Genomic DNA, 22,782 nt, shown 5'->3' on the forward strand with positions numbered 1-22,782 from the left:
TCACTGAACAGACAGTAGACCTAGTGGTGACTTCACTACCACATACGGGTTTGATGCATGCTTTTTCCATTTGTTTCCAATGACTCCTCTGTTCGGTTACAGTCAGTAACCAGAATCCTCTATTGTTTCAGGCAATAGCTAATTCTTCTCTCCAGTAGTAACACGTCCACCGAGAGTAATGCTCTTCTTGACTGATAAGGTCAAAAATGACTACTAAACAAAATGTTCTACCCCGGTGTAAATTCTTCTAACAGTGTGACCTGATTTAGAGGGTTTTGTAAATACCCTCACCTCAAAAGTTGAAAATAATAATTCTAAAACTATTCTTCATCTTACAAGTAGATAATTGGTCATTTTCATTTGTGTCCTGATATATGGAGTATATGAGAAGAACCATATGTTTGTGGTTATCATTAATGTGTAAAAATAAATATTATGTTTTCTGCATTCTCTGATCCCCTGGCTGCATACATAATGAAAACGGGACTCTACAGCACATCTGTAAAAAACAAAGTTAGATAACTCCAGATTGGCATGCAAACCCACCAGAATTTTTTCCATATCTGATAATGATCTCCATTCAGATGTAATCTTCTGCATACATCAGATGACAACTCCTGGGGCAATCAAGGTCTCCAAGAAATTCGGATCAGTGTAAGACATTTTTTAACTTAACTTTGAGTTGGCAAAATTAAGAAGTAATAGCTTCATCTATTGTTTGTGCCCAGGGGAAGCAAGTGACTTTTAGTGAAATACATTTCTTACTGCAAGATAGTATTGTTCTCTAAGAGTTTCAAACCACTTGATTAAATACATTTGAAATCCAAGCTGGTCTTTAAAATAAAGCGAAATAAATTGATTTCAGGTATACTTACACGTATTAGATAACTGTGATGTTGTCAAGACAAAAGCATTCACCTTGAACACGTCTTGTTGCTGAATTGCTATACTATATATTTCACAACATCAGTTTCCTACAACTAAAATACTCAGGCCTAGGCCACACAGCAGGCCAACAAATGTTAGTGACAAGTAAAATTGCTTCCATTCATTGCCTCTCCCACACATATACAAAACTTCAGTCCTGGACTCCTTTGTATCAGGATAATGTATTTTCTAATGGGAAAACATTGCACTTATTTGTGCTTAATGTCAACCGTTTCTAAGTTCTTGATGTATCAGTTGGCTGGATATAGAAGGAAGGATTTGTGGAATGAGGTACATGTTTATGCAGCAGCCATGCACAGAAATGTTTCCAAACCTGGAAAAACTACCAGGGAAAGCATCCGAGAAAACAGATGAATGATCAGAGAATTGCAAAGGAAGCAAGTGTGGAGAACGAACAACACTGAAAAGGGGACTTGAACAGATGGAACACAGAGCTAAATAGGGTAACCTCAATAAGGGGATAATTGTAGGTATTTGAAATGAAGGGTGTGTATTTGAAAATGAAGTGGCAGCCAACGCAAAGCATGAGATATAGTGAGTTGCATGACACTAAAGGGAAAAGGAGATTAGAGAAATTCAGTTGAAGAATTGAGCACAAAATGAAGGGGGCCTGGTAATAAGTAGGGTGAGAATACTAAACATAATTTATAGCATACACTGGGCACTACAGTTATGGGACACTAAGAAAATGAAGTCCCCATGTTATGTTTCAGAGCATAGTAAAATAAGGTAGGGGAGAAGATAGTCTGTGGAGTAAGAGCAGCATAAATTAAAGGTAGGGAGTTCAGTTGTATTGAAATAGTAGTCCTACAGTTCTAATTAGCGAGAAGTGCAGAAGTTGTAAAGAAACAAAGAAATGGGATGTAGCTACATACAAGTGGTGCAGCAGATAGTTCATTCTAACATTCTTCTCACTTCATTCCCACAATTTAGAACAGTGTGTCTTCCCAGATGTTCCTACCTTGATTGGCAGTCAAAAATCTGCACATAAATGAATGTGATATGGTGTCCGACATTTAATGAACTATGGTGTATCCTGTGCTGTACTGAATAGTGGAGTGCATGAATTAGATTTTGTAACAGTCCTAAATACGTGCTATATGTTTTTATTTTTTCTGCGTCTTCATAAATCATTAAGTTGTATGTACTAGCTCGATTATGTGTTCTTCCATGTAGTATGAGCATGGTTCTTTGTGGTGGTAAATCTATCCCTTAATCTTTGAAAATGTACACATTCGGCACATCACTTCCTACATCTCACTGCCGGAGGAATTAACTTTTATTTATTTATGTATTTATTTTTTAACAGAATTCTTTATCTGTTTATAATACATTACAAAATAATCCAGCCTCCCAAACGATCAAAAAATGGCCCGCATTAAACAGTAGACTCGCAATCCTGAGGATGTAAAAATGCGAAAAATGAATTGGTCCACACTTGAAATATTATTATCGTCAACAGCATTCCCCAAAAGCCGCATCTGCAATTTCTGCAGAGGGATATTTTAAATACAGGGAACAGTGGCTATTCATCAGCATAATAAACTATGTTTAATAAGTTAACTATCACCATACTATAGAAACAAAGAGTTCTAGACAGGTCGTCAAAACTACAAGAGAATTACAGTCGTGCATTTCCCATATATTTCCCGTACAGCTTCTAAACGAAGTAAAAGTTGAGTCTGGCCTTCGTGTCTTTAAAATATTTGGATAGGTGGCTGTTTTTCGCAAGGTTCAGGAATATAATCTTGGGAAACCAAACATAAACTGCTTGTTCAAAATCTTTACACATTCAATTCTACTCAGCAATCGCATCAATGTCATGTTATGCAAAGTGAGTTTGGTCTAATATTAGTCCCGTGGTTTTCACTTAATGGCCAGTGGCCCATTTTTTCGTTGCCAATTTTGAGGGATGTATAGTCTTAGAGACAATAGAATTCCTTGGACTCACTAACATCAGTGTGTGTTTTGCTGCTAAGCACCAACCTGTAACACCGTAGCACATCGATTTAAGGCACAATGTTGAGGGAAAAAATAGCTGGGCATGTTCGACAACCGTGTTGATTGGTCGATCGCAACTTGTTGAAGGAGAAAAGAAAGCTGGTGGAAGAGTGCCGGGACTTGTGGAAAAGAAAAGACGACTTCTTGGATTTAAACTATTAATAGTTGTGTTCAATCTCAGTGAGGCAGAAAGGTGATTCCACAAAAGAGGATCTTTAATTTTCCTAACTTTTACAACCCAAAACCGTACATACTTTAGGGTAATGGTCTCCATTGAGAATGAATTCAAACTTCTCTGTCAAGAGCTCAAAGATCGCCTGGACCTGGACAGGGGGCAAATCCTAAATATATATTTGAACATGCAGATTACCTTGAAAGATGTGTTTGGATCGGCCCCAGTGCTGCTCACATTAAACTCATAATAAATGTTCAGATTTGTTGTCTTTAACTAATCTTATTCAGATTTTTGTTCTGCACAAGTTGTTGTTTTGGAAGGGTGGTTGTTGGGAAGCCCAGTATGCAAGATGTTGGACGGTCCGAGTTTATTATATGGTCATATTTGACACCCAGTTTTGCTATGGGATAAAAGTCTACATTTTCTGCAGTCAGTGGAACTGTGCTTTCATGGAACTGGCAAGAATGATGAGTGTTTGAGGAAGTTCAGTCCGACCTAGTGGTAGATTTTTCTTTGAGCTTAAATATTTTCCCTAAGAAGAGAAAGAGGGATTTGATAAATTGTGGGTGCCTTTCTTTTTCCAGCGGTGGCCAACTGGTTGCCCGAGGGAAAATCCCTAGGTTTTTCGCAGTTCATGAAACTAGTAGCCAAAGTGATTCATTGCACACAAGAAAGCCTTGGCCAATAACAGGAAATGGAAATTGGAAGAGAGCCCGTTTTAACAGAGTACACATCTGACTAAAATACTTTTTCTGCATTCACTTGTTTCATTCATACACCCAATTAAAATTACTGTGGGTGTATTTGTTGACTTTTGGTCATCTCAGGACTTATTTCCAGAAAGGTCAAATAAGGTCGGATAGCCTAAATTGTATACCCCTCCCACAGAGAAACCGTGATTATTTTACCAGGAACATTAGGCCTGTCAGTCTTAGGGTGGTCCCCCCCCAGTAATCTTTTTGCCTACCACCCCCAGTTTTCTGACCTCGTTTTTGCTGGCATTAGGGCTCTGTGCTCTTTACCACTGCAAACCAATACAATAGTACTTGTGCTATCTCCCCTAAATCATGCTAACATTGGCTTACTACAATCGTCCCTAGTCAAGTGGACTACCTGTGCCCAGGACATGTCAATTAAATTCTACTTGTGGGCCTGATGCACTGATTGTACCACCTACTTAATTAGCCCTTTAGCCATGTCCCAGGCCTGCCATTGCAGAACCTGTGTGTGCAGTTTTACGGTGCCATTTCAACCTGGTAAAATAACCCTTTTGCCATGCCCAAACAAGTCATTTCTATACATATGTCTCCCCTGAGGTAGGCCTTAGAAAACCAAGAGGGTAGGGAGCAATGTATTCAAAAGGCAGGACATGTACTTTTAAGCTTTACATGTGGCAAGCAATTCCCAACGTTTTTCACTACATCAAGCCCTCTCTTTAAAACGTGATAACATTGAGATTATCATATTACATTGTATACGTGTAATTCACAATCTGGAAAAGATACATTTGTCAACTTTGGTGTCTCTGGGCTCACAGTTTAAAAGCACAACTTATGTTGAAGTCAGATTTTAAATTACAGTTCTGAAAATGCCACTTTTAGAGAGTGCCAATTTCTTACCTTAGCCATTTGGTGCTTACTCTGTCTCCAATGCATGTCTGGGGTGGGATGACAGTTGGACTTTGTGCATTCCCCCTAGACAGCCACACACAAAGTGAACTTAGGTGTGACAGATCGGCCATCAGCATCCTGATGGGCCATCCTCGGCAAGATGGGAGGGTGGAGCTGACACTAACACTTGGGCTGGATACCCCTGTGTATTGAATCTGGGGCCAGGAAGGGAGGATCTCTGAAGTGAGGGAAGACTTCAAGGCAAGTGCACAAAGGCACAACAGGGTGTAAATATTGGATTTCTGAAACCACCAACTCATTACACTTATGGACCTCTGGATAGTCTGCCAGGAAGAAGGACTGCTGTGCTGCTGCAAGGACTACCACTTTGTGAGTTGCTACTCTGCTGAACTGCTTTGCTGTGCTGACCTGCTGCACTCTTGCCTGGGAGTGAGAAGGACTGAACCTACAACTCTATAAACCCTAAAACCAGAGTCACTCCAAGGACCAGCTGACTGGTCTGAAGTTTCAGGGCCCCAACAGACATCAACTCACTCTGCTACAGCACCTGGGCTGTTCTTGCTGGAAGCATTGACCTGCCAAGTAGTGCCAATCCAGTCCTGGGCCCTTGGAAGGGGGGTATAAAATGCTGCTTCACTCAGAACCCACACATCCTCATCAGACCCAGCACATGTTCGCCTTTGGGTGAGTTGGAACCAGTGCATCCTTGTTGCACAGAGTGGCCCGGCACATCACACTTGAAACCGCACGTTGCCTTCAGACTACGCACCACCTACTGCGGGAGCAGCAGCCACACGTCCCATTTGGAACCAACGTGTCACACTCAGAACCGCCGCAGTTACCTGGAGAAAAGCAATGCATCTTGTCCATTGAGCAGCTCAACACTGCATCACTTCGGCTGCACCTTGCATCTTCGTTGACAATAATGCATCCCAAATCAATGTACTTTGAATCCGAGGGCCCATGTGGATCCAAGTATACGTCCTGCGCTTCACTGCATTCGGCCTGAACTTTTGAATTTGTCCTGGTCCAACACAGCCAGATGTCCCATTTAAGCGGTGTTGTCCCATTTTGATTCTAAATACTCTTTTACTTTGTCTTTAAAAATGTATATTTCAGCTTATACTTATTGGATTTTTGTTGTTTTGGGTCTTGTTTTATTTATTAAATTAAGCTATATTTTACTAACCTGGTGTGGATTATTTTTCTGTGGTGTTTTCATTGTTTTACAGTTTGAAGTATTGCACAAATACTTTACAGATTGCCTCTTAAGTTAAGCCTAACTGCTCTGTGCTAAGCTACCAGAAGGTGAACACAGGTTAATTTACGACATGTTTGTGACTTACCCTGGCTAGGATTGTCATTCCTGCTTGCACAGGGTCCATACCTCTGACAACCAGAAACCCAATTTGTAACAAACTCCCATTGCACAATTTCACAGATAATCACCTCTTAGTAGTGGCACTAATAAACAGGAATAAAATAGGAAATATAAGCTATGACGAAGTACTTAGTCGCTATACTTCCACTAAATAAAACACAGGCTGGTAGCTAGACTAAACTTCTAAATAGAAGATTGAATGATGATGAATTCTTTATATGGATAAAATGAACCTATTACTAAGTATTTCAAACACACAAAAGTTGATGGGAAGAATGCTTGCAATGTGTCCAACCCATCATCCTTTGGGTTGGGATGGCAATTGCTGGGGGGAAGCATTCCAACCCTTTGTTCTTTGGATTGCAATGCCACACTGAGCAATTGCCAGTGGTTAAACTCATTGCAGGCATAACTTGTGTGTTTGATGTACTGCCCTAAATGGCAGGGGTATGCTCAGATTTACGTCCCTTGCTCACGTGCCTTTGGAACCAACATACACCTGATTGATGAAACCACCCTTTGGCTTCTTGTGTTCCAGTGCAGGGAGGGCCTGGCAGTTTGGGTTGGATTGTTCTTACTGGAGCAGGGTCAAGACTCATTTGCATATGACTGGATCCAAAATGAGGTGGCAATATGGGCAAAATAACATTGGGGTGGACTGCTACCCTGAGCGATTGTCAGTGGTTAGAATTATTGTAAGCATTTCTTACATCACCTTTTATGTAATAGTCAATGATTTTATGTAAACCTTTTGAGTAATATTCAATGATAAATAAGTGTTACACTAGTTGTGTGTGAGCTAGGTGTATCAATGTATAGAAACCCCCACTGTTTTATTACAAACCAGTTTTTTGTAATAATAGACCATGCCAGACTAAATGAAGTGGATGCGGGTTACTAAAACTGAAGACAACAATGTGGCCACATGTTTGAGCAGTAACTTTCTTAGTGAATATTACAAATATTTAAACGTATTTAGATTATGGTGAGATACTTCTAAACGCTTGTTTTACAACGCCTTTACCTGCAGACCCATTATAGAATTATCAATTGTGATTTGCAAGTGATTAGAATAAAAACTTAAACTGGAAAAGACAATGCAAGTTAACTATAGCACTCCCATTTTTCATTCAAAGAACTGTCCCAAGATTCATGCGTTTCTTTTTTCGAGCTCAAAACCAGTGTTATTTTGCAACTACTTTTTGTTGCTGAGCATCATTGACTCATTGAAACTAGCTTAACCAGTTTTCAAGAAAATACTTAAAATAACTCCTGCTGTTTATCCAGCTAGCCCACCCCGTCTCTTTATCTGGGGCCCAATGAAACTTTCTTCTCTGTTCCGAGGGGTGGAGAGCGGATTGTACCAGAATATTCACATCAATTACAGTGCACCTCAATAGTCACACATTAAACCTAAGAACCCAAATTAAAGTTTCAAATGGCTTTATTACAGACTTTAACTCAAAGTTCCATAGGTGAGTCTCAACACCATAGTATAGATATACAAAATCACCAATGGAGAGTTAGGGTGTCACACAATATTAAATCACACCAACGTATAAAAGACCGAGACTTCAATAGCAGCAATACAGAAAATCAGGAAAAGTATGTTATGTCTCACTTCTAAAATTAAGTTCTTTTGCCTAACCATTGAATCTAGCTCCTAAACTATCCTAATATGGAAGGAAAGTCTGAGAGGTTAGCAAAGAGATCTTCTGTCGAACATTCCGTTCAAGAGAGGTACAGTGGCATAAAGCTACCTAGAAATTATGAGGTCTGTACCCCAAAGAGGTCCACTCTGAGCAAGGGGCAAAGGGAATATGAATCTCTTCCCAACTAAACCTCACTTAAAACATGGTTTTTCCAAGTGTTATGACATCATAACCGAAACTCTCATTTGATAAACAAAACTGCAAATACATTATAATTGACACGTCAGTCTTCCAAAGCCTTCGCACTCAACCTTGATACACCCTCGCATTCAGGAATCTTAAAAGCTAGATCTGCCAATGTCAGGATACTTCTTCTGTCTTGTAGCGCTTCTCTCAGGCTCTCTTATCTCTTGTGCACAATGAGCTCCTTGTTAGTTTCGGCACCTGCACTTTGGAAAAACAAGCTTTCACGCTGAAGATTAGAACACACAAAAGGAATGCAGCCTTCACTCCGACCAAACTAAAATGAACCTGAATATACTTTCAGTTCAATATGCTTTAAATGTTAAACGTTGAGTATAAAATGATTATAAAGAATAGCATTTCTAAAATACTATAACATAGACATTCTTTCAAACAAAGATTACATGTGACATGCATGAAACATTAACTTAATTGTGCACTTTTACTAATATATTTCAGTGCACTATGTTTAACAATTCGTTTTTACAAATTACAAAAAGAAAAATAAGCACCCTTTCTCACGTTTAAAGAGGCATAATGGCACAGCCAGGTTATGCTCCTTCATTGTCAAGCAATGTCTACTGACACGTGGACACTTACTGAACTAAAGTTAGCTTGAATATATTAATGGTGGGGCTACTGTACCAATATAAAGAAAATTAGCAAGAGTCGAGTTCCCCAATTCAGCTGAGAAGCTTAATACAATGTGGTATAATACTGATGTGGTGAATTGAAATAGAAAGTCCTCACGTTCCTTAGATCTTGTTTTGAGTGAATATAAGAGCCGAACAATAATGGAAGTGGTGTCTCTTGGGTTTGACTATGTTTTATACCCAGATGGCTGATGATGAAACTTAAGGATATTGAAGTCAGGTAATTGGGCTGTTTATTTATTTGCAGTACTTTTCTAGAGTGCTTCATCACAGAGTGGTAGCAGAGCGCTGTATGTTATAAGATTAATTGCACATTGGGATGAGAATGTGCATGCAGAAAATGATTGGTAAGAGACGGTTGTGGTGTATACGTTATCTCACTTTCTATTCTTTCACAATTAGTTATCATTGATGTTAGAGTCAAAAGTGATTTGATTTTTCTTCACATTCTTCTTTGAACACGCTAAAATGGGTGGATGGTTGTGTTCCAGAATATTTCTTCTTAATATCACTGCTCCTTGCACTAAGATCATTGCTTGTGATATGTCATCAAGGGTTCAAGGGTACAGTTTTGTCTAAAGAAATGATTGATTTTATCAATACCTGTGAACTAATTTCTGCCTTTAATGTATGCCTAAAACTCAGAGAAATTGACAAGAATGTTTTTCTACTGCTAAGGATCTTTATCACTGAAAACAATTTTGTTCTGACTTGTCATGACTGGAAACCTCCTTTGCCCTTCAAATTGAATTTTATGAGGAGTGTTATATCTGTTTTCTAATACCAGCTCATATTCTTTCTTTCAACACTGAGCAACACTGTCCACATTGTTCCAATAGCACTTTCTATGGAGCTTACAGAGGAGAGTGGCTCTAATTCCATTGCTATCATGTAACTGATCTAGAATTCCAATTTAATCCGGGAATCTACTTAATGAATTAGTAGCCTAAATATTTTTCTCTATAGTTGTATATGCTACAGCCACTGTCCTACTAGCACAATCAGCAAGAAATGTTCTCAATTTTTGTTTCTGCCAAAAACGATGTTTCTTTCAGTTTGTAGCTGAACTGCCTTGAAAGTTGAACACATGCTCACTTTTGGAAAGGGCCCTTTTTGCAGGGTTATCACAAAATGTTTTGCCTTCTTCCTTTTATATTTTTCTGACCTGTTTTTGTTGGCTCTAGGACTTTGGGCGTATTACCATTGCTGACAAAGTGCTAAAGTGCAAGTGCACTCTCTCTAAATTGTATTGGTGATTGGCTTATCCATGAATTTCATATTTCATTTGCTAGTAAGTCTTTAGTATAGTGCCTCATGTACGCCCAGGGTCTGTGAATCAAATACTACTAGCGGGCCTGCAGCAGATAGAGAAATGTTGTTTGGGGTCTCTGAACTCGCAATTTAAACATACATATATTGGTGAAGTTGTTTTTTCGATTCTAAGTTTGAAAATGCCACTCATAAAAGCGGGCATTTTCTTGGTTAACCATTCTGTCTGCTGGAATACATGTCTGGGTCAAGATGACAGTTGGGCTGTTTGTGAATTCACTCTAGACAGTCACACAAAGGAAGCTAAGGTGTGTCCTACATATCCTGATGGGTCTTTCTTCCTGGGCTAGAGTGGTGGGAGGTGCTGACACACCTGAATAGGGTTGTGCCTGTCCTCACACAAAGCAGTCTCCAACCCCCTGGAGAGTGTCTGAGGCCAAGGCAAGGAAAGGCAGGGTCTTGTCCACTACAAATACTTTCCTTTTGAAGTTTGCCTGCTTCAAAGGCAGAAATAAGTATGAGTACTGGCCCAATGAGACCACAACTTTAGAATCCTTTTGGAAAAAGGACATTCTGCAAGGAAAAAGAGTTGGATGATGTAGGAGGAACTTCCACTATGCCCGCTGCTTTGCTGTGCTGGCCTGCTGCTTCTGTCCTGGGATCAAAAGGACTGGACTTTGCTTTCTACATCCTATTTTCCAGGGTTCTCTGAGGGCATGACCGGAGCTTGCCTCCTGTTAAGAAGTCTCAGGGACATCAAAGACTTCAACTACCAGTACCTGGGCTCTTCTGCTGAGGGTCGTGACTTGCCCAGTGGTGCAGAAATCCAATCCCTGGGCCAATGGAAGTGGAAACTGGTGTCTGGAAGAAAATCCACGCATTGGAGTGCCACAGCTGAAAATCGACGCAACGCCTCTCTTGCGACTAAATAAATCAATGTAGCACCTGTCTTGTGGTTGAAGAATCAATGCAGTGCCTGTGGGATCGACGCAGCTCCTGTTCTACTGCAGCGCCGTCATAGCAGCGCATCTGGATTTTCCACACATCATTCCTGGGCATCACTTTCTCATCTACCCCTGCACCGAAGTAAAGAACGGAGGCTGCATGATCGGAAACAGACGCATTGTCTCTCTTGCTTTGGAATCAACTATTTTATACTTGTTTGCTAAAAAGTCAGTTGGCTGAGGCCTATTGCCTAATGCATTCCGTTTACTGTGCTTAAAAGTTAATTTCATTTTTCCAAGCATTCATTTTGAAGAATCTCAAAAAAACCTCAAAATTGTATTTGAATTGTTTTCAATTTTACCAATATAAGTTGTTGAAGCTACTCTACTACATTGGATGTTTATTTTCATAAAATATATTTTCTGAAAACTTCCAACTTTCTCTGAAATTGTTGAAGGAAAATTCAACAGAAGGACAGGTAAGCAACACGTTTATTCAGAGAAATAGTGGTGCCTGCAGTATTGCTTGATAGGGCTCTGACGAGATCACATTCTAAATCCACTGCAGTGGAAGATTCCAAAAGGTGAGCAGGGGAAGGGAGAAAAGGGTGAGCAAGCAAAGGGAGGTGAAGGGTACATGAAGAGCAGAGAAATGGAATAAGGTGCAACAGATGTATGTCATTTTTGCTCAGTGTTCACCAACTCTTAAAAATGCAAAGTGTGCTACTCGTTTTTGTTAGGTGAAAGGTCTTGAACCTCCTATAAAGATGTGTTAACTCACACTCAGGTTTACTAGATATGCTGAAAATGTTTTTTATTAACCATATGTAAAATGTTTTAAAACATATCCCATATCTCCAGAAAAGTAAGGAAACACAAAAATGAGATACAATACAGTGCTACACAATTATGGGCCCAATCACAAATACGTATGGTTTGGTTACAGGCGTTCAGGGTGGTAGGCTAGTGAAATTAATGATTCCATCTAGTATTGACCATCCATAAACCAGCTAGCTCTCCCGTCATACATTGACATTATGCTTGCCTTTCACCGTGTACAACAGTCCCCTGTCTTTTGGTTAGGTTTGCACTATAGAAATACCACTTACACATATCCTTGCACCTAAATCCAGCTACAATTAGAACTACATGGGGACTCAGGTCGTGCCAGATCAAGAATTCCATTCTAGGCTGAATAAAAGGCTCCTCTTTGGCACCTGATTTGAGCGGGTTGTTCATGGGAGAGGTGACTCGCTGTGGGCTGGTGGTGGGAGCAGGGGACAGAGAGGGCGTCCAGTTCCGGCACGATTCTTGGTGGGCAGGTGGGAGCGTCCATCTTTCACTGTAGCAGAGAAGAGTTTGGGCTGGGACCTGACTATTCTTAATACTAAGTACATATTTTGCTGGTAAAATCAGGCCTGCTAATGTGCACCCAGTAATCCTAGGTGCGGTATCACCCAGACTCTTGTGATCAGGCACATGTAGACGTGCCAAAAAAACATGAAATTACACAATATTAAAAAGGTATTAAAAAAAAAAAAAGTATACGCGCAGTAACAGACATTGACCCTTAGGCAGGCCTAGGAAATATCATAGAATGTTCTTCGACAGGATTATTTTGCAGTCCTGAAACAAAAACACCCATTTTACCTTATATACTTATAAAATGGAGCACTCTCGCATATTTTAGTGTCGAGAAAGCAGGAAAGGACCTTGTGCATCCAAATTATGAGTATACCATGAATTGTTCAAAATTAGCATGCCATGGGGGCATATTGAATTTTTGGAATTAGGCTAGACCCATGATGCACAAGTATGATGGGAGTTCCAGAAACAGTGCAGAATCTGAGAAAGAAGAAAATGGGGCCCAGATTAGCAAAACCAAAGCAACAAAGAGAATCTGCTAACAAGTACCTTGGTTTAAAAGAACTTTGCCTTGATAACCCTTCAGTAGCTTAAACAGAATGACTTTTTCCACACGACAGGTCCTACTGAACTGCAAAAGATGCATGTAAAAAGTACAGTAAAATATATTACGCAAAGAAGATTAATATAGTAGAAGTTTACACAAAAATGGAAACTGATAGGGTACAGACACAGAAAAGCGCATGCGAAATGAACAAAGTTCACACAAACTAAACATTCAACCCGAAATGCAAACAGAGTATCAACATCTTCCCTTTCCAGCACACGTCACAAAACTTTGATAACAATAACATAACCCTGCCCACGGTACTCCTGTGCCGGCAGTGACATGGTACCTTCCTCTCTGCACACATACTAACACGGATCACTTCTGTTTGTTCATTCGCATTAACAGATACGAGAAAAGTCCGAAAAAGCCGGATGAAACTCCGTGACCTCGGTGGAATACTCATTAATCATAACCGATTGGGTTCACGTTTCCCTTTATTTTTAATTGACTGTATGTGATTTAACTGCAGATTAAATATATATATATATATTTATTTTTTTATTTTACGTAGTTTTTGTTTACTTTTTTGTTTGTGTTCTATTACTCCTTGGTTTAGTGTCCATGTAAACCTGCATACCTTTAAATGCAACTAATGACACGCAAAGGTGAGTAGACAATTTTCAAGAGTAGCAGATTATCTGCTGCTTCATTAGCAATGATAATAGCGTATTGTGTGGTTTTCGGATCATCGTGCGGCTGGATTTCTGACGCAAACACCACTGGGTGTGTAAAAACGATGTAAGGCCTGCCCGGACCAGAGAGTGCTGACCGGATGGACGCATCGCACTCCTGCGGAGAGAAGAAAGGATGCATTCCGGCTGGACTGGAGGAGAAACGGCGCAAGGTCTCGTTCGTTAGTGATATCGACGCATCGCAAGTCCTTTTTGAGGGACATTCACCCATGCATGCTTGTTTTTGACGTGCACAAGGTATATTTTCACTCTAACAGCGTTAGCGTTGCGTTTAAAATTACATAAAGACTTTTTTTGCATTTTTATTGATAACTTGACTTGTGTATTGTGGATTTTAGTTGTTTTGGTCTTGTTTTGTTTAGATAAATATTTTCTATATTTCTAAACCTGCGTTGTGCCATTTTGTGGTGTTTCCATTAAGTTACTGTGTATGTTGGTACAAATACTTTACACCTGGCACTCTGAAGTTAATCCTACTGCTTGTGCCAAGCTACCAAGGGGGTGAGCAGGGGTTAGCTGAGGGTGATTCTCTTTTACCCTGACTAGAGTGAGGGTCCTTGCTTGGACAGGGGGTAACCTGACTGCCAACCAAAGACCCCATTTCTAACAGACACGATTGCAAAGCTAGGGTGAAGGTGATGGCACTGTCAGCTGCATGCCATAATCCTTGACTTCTCTGGTGTTCCGCCAAATAGCAGCTGTTTTAGAACTGGATTACAGTAGTCACTACCCAATTTAATTATTGGCGAAGTGTTGAGGCAGGATGACAGTGTGGCCCCAGCTCTGGGCTGGAGGAATCACAATGCCCCCCTTCCCTGCGGCTCAGGTACTTTTCAGGCTTTCCAACTTTTTGCTCAACATGCTCATGGCAGAGGTGCATGCCTCCTTGTTCCAATGGTCTGTAGGGTTACCTTCCGGGGATGGCCCCTGCCAGCAACCAGTAGCAAAACAGGAATTTCAGGTATTTCTTTGAGCATGTAGGCACTGCCATGCTGATGTCTGCCACTACCTTGCCTTTCTGCGGCCACTGCCCTGTAGCCCCAGTAACCAAGGGGCAATTACTCAAGTGGCCATAGTGGGCTGTTTAGGTATAGATCTGTATATATGTATTACCTCTAAACAGATCTACATAGTGCCCTTTAAGTTTAAGGCAAGAATAAGAATAGGCCTTACTGCTTTGTAGAAGGCCTGACTGCAAGCCCTCTGTTTCTGAAAAATTTCTTCCAAATATACTCATTTTTTCATATCTAAAAACAATGTCAGTCCAAAAATATTGTGCTTGATTTTTTTTTGTCTTTTAGTATAAATCACATGAGTTTAATTATGTGGTGCAATAAACCAATTTCATTTGATAACAAATTTAAAGATGATTGCCAGGATCCGTGCAGAGGCTTACCACTTAAACATTTGTGAGTTATGTTATTTTCTTCATTTTCACCCCAAAACCTTGGCATATAAATACTCACACAAGAGGAACATTTCTAAATAAGTGGAGGCAAATTTGTAATTACTTTTGGTAAACTATGAAATTACTGAATTTCACATTACACAAAATTCTTAACATTTTTCAAAATTTAGCATTTCACAATTTTACATTATATTCATCAGCTGGAGGCTGGTCCAAACAGAAAATGTCTTATTTATAGATATTTTCTGCTTGAATCATTCTACTTTAGATATCTTATGTCCCTTTTCTTACCACAAGTATGCTTTTACATGAAAAGTACCCAAAAAGCGAGGGATGGCATGCTTGAATTCATCTCAGGCACTGGCCCCAAGTGGGATGGGTATGCCCAAGCATGGGTCCTGAACATACTGTGCCTTGGAACCAAGCTATACTCAACTGATGAACCTTAATAAGGGAGAAACTGGTCCTGGGTTGCTTGTGTTCCAGTTCAGGGTGGACCTGGCCTGGCAGTTCAGGCTGGACTGTTCCTATTGTAACAGTGTCAAGGCTGATTTCGTATGGCTCGGCCCAAATTGAGGTGGTATGGTGTGCAGAATAATGATGGACTGAGTTGCAGTCCTGAGTAATTATCAGACATTCATTTGAACATTCCATTTATCACATTTAGATACACCACATGTGAAAAACGTTGCACAAGATACTGCAAACCACATTGTGGACTGAAAGCCTAAATTCAGGAAACTTCAAAGACATTTGGAGGAAAACAATCGTACAAATTTGTGGACCCAAAGAAACCTCCAATTATCATGACACCTTTCAATAAGTTAGAAAGTTTGAAAGAATGGTGTATAGAAGAGGTTTACCCTGAATAGTTTCCATAAATGCCTAAAGAACCGGTTGGCTTTGCAGCATGCAGAGTTAAATTATGTGTTCAGAACGTACATTGTCAGAAAAGAAACTCATTCCATTTTTTCTGCATATAAAAATGCCCTTTTCTGTAGTTCCCAGGATCAATATTTTAGATATCAGCCATGTCTGTGAATTATCACCTGAAAAACTTTGACCATATGTAGTGAAATGCTAGGGTACGCTAACAATGAACCTGTGTATGATCTAAATCACATTGGCATTGCCAAACACAATGGGGCACCCTCTTAATCAAGGAGGAATTACTTACCAGTGTAATGAATACAGAAATTGCATTTTGTCATGGCCTGCCAACTTCTGCACGTACAATGGATGCTATCCGTTTGCTTGTCTACCTCTTGGTAGGGTTTTGATTGGATTGCTGTCCCTGATGCCACTGCCTAGATAACATTTTAACTCAAACGACTGCCCATCAGTGCAGCTGCCATCCTCAATGCCAATTTTTGAGTGATAGGCTTACATGGCACAAGGCTTGCTTCTGAAGCAAGACCTAGTGACAGTCAACCTCCCCTTAAACCATTCTAGCTTAAATCTCCTACATTGGAGTTTACAGAGGGGAATGATACAGCTAATCTCTGGTGAAATATGTCAACTCTTTCAAATCAGTCATATGTCCTCTCTCTTTCAAAACTGCAATAGACATTTCCTTACTCAAAACCATGTGATGACCACCTCAATCTCTGGAAAACAAATCTCCTCACCCACCTTCAATTTATCTGAAAATATTTTTAGAGACTTGAATTCAAAAATTATTCCAGAAATATATGGGGGAAAATCTGAAGGGCTAGTTCTTGTGCTTCATGTGAATGAGAAGGAAGCCTGGTGATTTCTAGGCCTCTGTTTTGTTCTGAATGTTCACTATACTGGAATTGTGATAAGTAACTAGTGATAGCAATACATTCATTAGTCAGCTATCTGTGTCTTGGATACTTCACAATAGGAAGATGAATGTATAACAAAGTCTCTTGTTAACAGTGATTTATATTGGGGAAATATTATTTGTCATTCCGACCTTCCTGGGCAGTGAATGCTCAAGTCTTCATTTCAAATGTCTTGCAATGTCCTTTGTTGTGAATTGTAAATCTGTGTCTTGGGAGGGTGTAAGACATCCACTTCTAAAACACGAGAAAAGCATTATGTCTTTTGGGAAGGGGTGCCAGACTCCAGAAAGGCAAATTAAGGCATTTTGCATGGAAATAAACATTCTTTCCCTGTCTGTAATAATTAAAGGCCATTTGCACCCACCACCACTGCTCAGTTGCAATTTAGTTGACTTATGTTCCCCAACAGAACTACTGGGAGAGCATGGAGTCTTAACATTTTATAAAATCTCTGCAGCTCTTGAAAAACACTAAGGGCCTGATTACAACCTCGGCAATGGGATACCACGTCACAAACGTGACGGTTATACCACCCACCATTTAACAAATTCCATAGGATATAATGGAACTTGTAATACAGCGGGCGAGATATCCATCATGTTTCTAATGGAGTATCCTATTTGGTTGTAATCAGGCTCTCAATTTGAGGAATTGGGTAATGAGTGGGATTTTTTTTTTTTAAACTGCATTCCAAACTTCAATATACTTTGCACTAATCACATTTTATTCTTAGGAGTCAATAATGAGAGTTGTATTCCAGTTTTGAAAGTTTTATTAATCATTAGTTTTTTGGATAGTTTTTTTCAAGCCTAAGTAATAGAACATAGCATAAGGCATGTCCCATAAATCTGATCCTTTTTCTGTATTTCTAATAGAGAAAGACATTTAGATCAGACCACTCTTAAGGAGATTTTTTTATTTTTTATAAAAAGCAATCAAGGCTTAACAACAAATATTCATCTGGGTAAGTGAGGATAAAACAAGCGTTTGAAGTCTGCCTAGCCACTAAAGCTATCAGAACAATGCTTTGAACTATGCTTGTAGTCTCTAAAGGCTCAAGATTTAGATCAAAAACATTTTTTGCATAATCTGCTGTCTTTCTACTCTCATCCGGAAATTATGTACAACTATTTTCAATTTTCAACATCTTGCTAACTCTCTTTCTCTACAAGTAGAATAGTTACGGCATATTGATTTTGCAAAACCATAGATCTGATTGCTAGAAGCTCAGTGTTTTCTACTAATAAAGCCCCACTGATTCTAGTTGCTAATCAACTACTACTGTTGAAAGCTTCCTATTTTTCTCATCATTTAACACCACTCCCACAACAGGTATAATTGCTCCAAATATATCTCCCACTAAGTCCCTCATTCACCCTATGTCTGTATCTATGTGCAAGCGTAATTGATAATGCTTATAAGCTCTGTATATAGTACACGTATGGAAAAAGCACACCTAAATAACAAATACCCTCCCAATGAGCTAACAATCTAAAATAAGTATTCTCTCCTTATATGAAATATACTCCAGGTATTATTGGATCATCTTCTTGTAAAATTTGCCAAGTTCCTCCACACAATGTAAACCCATGATCACAATTACTATTTCCCACTGGCACCTTTCTGCACAAATTCTTCTCCTGAACACACACTTTTATCTAATTTAATCTTAGGAACATACATTTTTCTTCTGAACTCATCATCTTCTATTCTCCATACATTCTTTTGGACATCTTTCTTTTTATATGTACTTTTTTTTGCAAATTATTCATTTCTCTCTTCTAGCTCCAGAGCTTGTTCCTTCTCCTGGCTTCTTCACTATTTTCTGCTTGTCCTGTGATTGATCCAGAAGTCACATCTTCAACTTGGTTTCTTCGTTCTTCTCCAGTGGCAAGAGCTCTAATGCCACCTTGTACGATGTCCAGCAATTGGACTACTTCACCTGTCAGAGTTTCCTCACCCCTTACTCCTTCTTGTTGTCTCTGATCACAATAATGTCTCCTCTGAGGCTGATTTCAGATGACTTGCAGTGGTACGTTCATCAGTGTTCTCAGTTGTGGCTCATAGAACACTGTTTCTTTATATGGATTTCTTGTTCTCTGGGTATGTGAAGCATGTACCCAATACGGAAATCAAAGTGCACTTCATTGCTGTGCTTATGATCAAAATTACTTGAGAGGGGCCTTTTCAACGTGGCTCTAGACAGGGCTTGCTCATGAGTAAGATCCAGTCTCCAGGACTTAGGTCATGGCACTGCTTACAGTGTAGAGTCACAGTGACAGCGTTGACCTGGCGAGAGACAGAGTACTATGTCTGTAATATTCACAAGTGTATTTGCTGGAACTACAGGTAGTTTAATTGCTCTGCCAATTAAGATTTCAGATTTTATGTGGCGTTAAACCAATATATCTGTCAGGTGCACTTTGTAGACTTATCAACACTAGAGGCAAAGCATCAGGGCATTTCAGTAAAATGGAAGCATAAACTTTTTCTAGTCTTGATTTACTCACCCCATTAAGCTTCTCCACTATACCTGAAGATTCTGGTCAATAAATGCAATGTAACTACTGTAAAACCTGCAATGGTGCACACAACCTTTTTATAATCTCACTATTAGAGTGAGTACCTCGATCTGACTTCTGAGCTTCGAGCATCCCCCCATATGGAAAAAAAGCACAAAATCACCAGGACGAATCTCAGCACATTAGAAATAGCTATTTCCTGTTGAAAAGACATCCAATCTCCTTATGTGACTCAATGTTACTCATGTTCATTTGCCTATATTACACATTGATGACAAAATCCTTCTGCTATGGCTCTGAATCTGAGGTTGAACCAATATTGCTTAAAGGTTTGTATCATGGCATCCCTTTGTAAGTAAGTTGGTCTGTGGAAATGTCTTGTCATTGGAGATAGTAAACTATCTGGCAGCACTGATCTTCCATGTGTTGAAACCCAAACATCATACCCATCTTTCCCACATCCTGCTCTGCTTTTCTGTATCTGGTGCATTTGTCTTGCATTCATCTCACTTCATCCCAAGTGTTGGCAACCCTCAACTTCATTGAAAATACATTTTCTTCCTGAGGTCCATTTGTGAAGGCTTAGTTAAATGAACATGTCATGTCAGGCTCCTACCTTTTTGCAGGGGTGAAATAGACATGACGAAGGTTCCCTACTTCCCTGCAGGGCAAGCAGACCTGAAGGTAAAAAATCGGCTTGACCTACCAGGACAAAGGGACAATAACTTATGAACACCAGGCTGCCACTCACTACTTTGGGCTGTCTTTGCATTTTAGTACTACGCACTTCTTGTAGTATGAAGGATTACAATGATACAGTTGTTCTATGGATCTGCATAGTATCCCCTCTCCCTTTTCTGATTGGTGTAATGTGGTGTTTAGGACCTGTTCATTGGATCTATAAATACAAATTTACAATGTCAATTCTAGTAGTGGACATATACGTAGTTGATACTAATGAGTGTCGGTAATGTTACTAACACATACCTAAACACATGGAGCAAATGAGGAGCAACATTGCTTCCATGGAGGTCCTAGTTACAGTTACACAATATATCTCATTCAGAGTCCATAGGAACGTAATAGTGTATGCTATATTAGGTCCTGATATTCACTTGCTATGCAGGCTGATTCAAAGTCCATGAAAAACAGTTATGCGTGCTCAATACTGTGCATTGTATACACCTTGTTATGCAGGCTCCTTCAGAGTCCATGAAAAAGGGACATAGTTAGGACTACTCAATAATGCTCCTTGTATACGCCTGTTATGCAGGCTCATTATACACAGTTCATAAATTATTTTTAGTTTTGCCACAGTTTTGCAATGTTCATCAGCTTTTTTCACTACTAACTTTCCCCTTTTTATGTTTTACAGGTAATAGCAGAAGGAAGAAACATTATAAACAGCAGTGTCAACAATCCCAATCAGATAAGTAGTTATAAATGTTTCCAGCAAGTGCTACAAGCACGTTACCCATCCATAGAGGTGTAAATGTTATGTTTCTTCTCTTTTGCAGGATGCAATAAATCACCCATGCTAAAGGAACAAGAGCCGAGAACTTGCTCCAACCCCGAACGAGCCTGATGCCAATACTATCAGAGGAGAGGAGAGCGAGAGCTACTGGACAGTAGCGGGATGCGGGTAACAGGAGAATCTCAGAGACGCAGGCCACGAAGCCAGGAAACTGGATGCAGGTGTGTAAGGAAAGTAGGGAACTTCCTGAACGATGAGCACTCCTTCATGGTTCAGCACAAAGACATAAAGGGTGCACGTTCTACCTTCTTAAATGGACTGCTCGGCTCCTCCCGACAAGCAGTGTATGTGGCGTGCCCGACATGCCACAATAGCATGCCACTTCACCAGCATAACTGTTGCCAACAGTGACGTAACTACTGTCACTGCCCATTTCACTACAGCAATTTCGGTTGGTAGTTGTAGAGCTTCCAGTAAATTCTTCATGTGTTCCCCATTTCGAATAGGTGAACCAGATGAGGTCATGAAATCTCTCTGTGACCACAACTGCCCAAAGTCATGGACAACACCAAATTCATACTGACTATCTGTAAATATAGTCATTCCTATTTGAGCTGTGAAGGTGCAACCTCTGGTATGAGCAATCAATTCTGCAATTTACGCTAAGTGAATTCCTTGAAGCCATGAAACTTCTATTATTTCTAGAATTGTGCAGACTACATAAGCTGCTCTCAAAGAACCTTGATATGTCTTTAAGCATGAGACACCCACAAATAGAACATAATATAGACTTATTATGGCTTATGTTTTATGTCTGGTCTAGGTTTGGTGCATATGTCTGTTACATCAAGGCAATCTGGTTGAAGTTCTCAGATTCTTCTCCTTCAGGAATGTGTAACCACATGCTGTTGTTCAAACATTGACATCTTTTAAGCACAATGTTACCTTCTGCAAGAATCTGCTGCTCATATTTTGTAAGTCTTGAATTAGTAAGGTGCTGGGTCTTGTTAAGCAAAACATCAACAGAATTAGGAACTATAACTGTCGCTGGATGTCCCAACACTATGTTTTCACATTGCTCAAGATTCCCACTTACTGCAACTCCTGCTTTACGACAACGTAGGAAAAGCAGTGGCTATGGGATAAAGGCTCACAGAAAAGTATGTGGCTGGTTTCTTGGCATCCCCATGCAATTGTTCAACACTGATAGAGTACATCCCTCCCTCCTATTGCAATACAGTATGAAGTATTTTGAACAATCTGGCATTCCTTGTGATGGGTCATGACAGAGACTTTAACTCACCTCTAAGAATGCTTCCATGCATGTGTTGTTCCATAGGATGGTTAAACTTTGTGCCTCAGTAAAGGATTTGCCACCAAGGAAAGGTTGGGTATCCACTGTCTACTGTAGCCACCCACCCCTAACAAAATCCTGACCTCTCTTTGTGTTTTAGGAGGACTAATTCTCAGTATGAGTTCAGCTCTCTCTTTTGACACTTTCCTCATTTCACTTTTCAATGATGTGTCCCAAATATTGGACCTCTTTTTGACAATACTGCAGTTTGTTTGGAGACACTGTATGCCCATCCACTGGTAAATGATTCAATAGTGCAGTGGGGGCAATTTTGAAACATTTGTTTACTTCTGATTCTACCTAAAGGTCATCTATGTACTGCACTAGGACTGAGTTGCAGGGCATTACCAATGATCCCAGATTTGTTTTGAAGATCTTATTGGAAATGGTAGGGCTCTTAGTGTAGCCTTGTGGGATTTAGCGCCATACTAATACTTTCCTCTTTACATGAAGGAGAATAGGTAGTAACTGTTTTTATGTAACGGAATCGAGAGGAAAGCCTGACAGAGACCAATTACAGTGAACCCTTCAAATGTACATGTAGGTAGATAAAGAATGGTGGCAGGATTCGATACCATAGGACAACATGGATTTACTGTTTTTTTTTCTTTTACAACTGCAAGTAAATCTTTTGTTTTCAGCATTGGATACA

This window comes from Pleurodeles waltl, chromosome 11 (genome assembly GCF_031143425.1).
Source record: "Pleurodeles waltl isolate 20211129_DDA chromosome 11, aPleWal1.hap1.20221129, whole genome shotgun sequence".
In the NCBI taxonomy this organism is placed as follows: domain Eukaryota; kingdom Metazoa; phylum Chordata; class Amphibia; order Caudata; family Salamandridae; genus Pleurodeles; species Pleurodeles waltl.